The sequence below is a fragment of the Gossypium hirsutum genome, chromosome A02, assembly GCF_007990345.1.
Source record: "Gossypium hirsutum isolate 1008001.06 chromosome A02, Gossypium_hirsutum_v2.1, whole genome shotgun sequence".
In the NCBI taxonomy this organism is placed as follows: domain Eukaryota; kingdom Viridiplantae; phylum Streptophyta; class Magnoliopsida; order Malvales; family Malvaceae; genus Gossypium; species Gossypium hirsutum.
The window spans coordinates 47,449,189-47,450,693 of record NC_053425.1 but is presented as its reverse complement, the minus strand read 5'-3'; positions in this window follow the sequence as shown (position 1 = coordinate 47,450,693).

Below are 1,505 nucleotides of genomic sequence, written 5' to 3'. Positions count from 1 at the left end.
TCCCTTTAATTGATCAAACAGGTCACCGATCCTTGGTAAAAGATACTTGTTCTTTACTGTTATCTTGTTGAGTTGTCTATAGTCGATACATAACCTCATCGACCTATCTTTTTTTTCACAAAGTACACCGGAGCACCGAACCGGGAAAAGCTCAGTCTCGCAAAGCCCTTTTCAGTTAACTCTTGTAGTTTAACTTTCATCTCCTTTAACTCCGTAGGAGCTATTCTATACGGAGCAATCGAGATGGGTGCCGTACCGGTTACCAACTCGATTCCAAAGTCAGCTTCCCTCACTGGAGGTAATCCTGGTAATTCCTCCGGAAACAAGTTTGTAAACTCATAGACCACTGGTACTGATTCTATCTTCAATTCAGACACTTGAGTATTAAGCACAAAAGCGAGATAAGCCTCATATCCTTTCCTTAAATACTTCTCGGCAGTCAAAAATGATATTATCAAGGGTAAATTATTCAATTCATCTGGCCCAACCCGAAGAATATTCTCGTCTTCACATTTCAACTCAATAACTTTTCTCCCACAATCCACTACAACACCATGAAAAGTCAACCAATTCATCCCAAGGATTACATCAAATTCATTAAACGGCAATAATATCAGGTTGGCTGAAAAACAATGACCCCTAATTGTCAAAGGACAATTTCTACACACTTGGTCCATTAATACATATCTGCCTAAAGGGTTGGACACTTTTATTACAAACTCAGTAGACTCTACTATTATGTTCATACGAGGTATCAAATCCATACAAATATAAGAGTGGGTAGACCCCGGGTCAATTAAAGCCATAAAAGATATTTTATTGATAGAAAAGGTACCCGTGATCACGTCAGGAGACTCTGCCTCTTCACGGGCACAAATAGCGTAAGTCTTTGCAGGCGCTCTACCCTCAGACCTTACTGCAGCATCTCTTGGCGCACCTCTACTAGTAGCCCCACTTCTAGAGTTCTTTTGTGGTCTACCCCTCAATGGAGCACTACTCACCTTCGCTTTTTGCTTTTTCTCCCTCTCTTCCATTTTGGGACAGTCTCTGATGAAGTATTCTAATGATCCACACTTAAAACAACCCATTTCATTCCCCCGGCACTTGTCGAAGTGACGCCTACCATATTGCGAACATTTTGGCCTATTTGGCTAAACACTACTGACGCTCGTGACAGAAGGGGTCTAGGCTCTAGAAATTGTGTTTTGCCAGTTCTTGTTTCTATTGGAAAACCCCACTGAAGCGTTCGATTGAGTAGAGAATTCCTTAGACTTCTTAAACGAGGACTAATACAATTTCTCTATTTGTCTTTTTTTTAAATCTCGCGTCCAATAGCTGCCTTTCTCCTCTCTTTAACCAATTCTTTTGCCTTGCATGCTCTCTCAACAAGCACTACAAATTCTCTTAGCTCTAAAATGCCAACAAATACTCAGATATCCTCATTTAGACCATCCTCAAACCTTTTACACATGGTGGCTTCTGTAGACACGCACTCCCGCGCATAC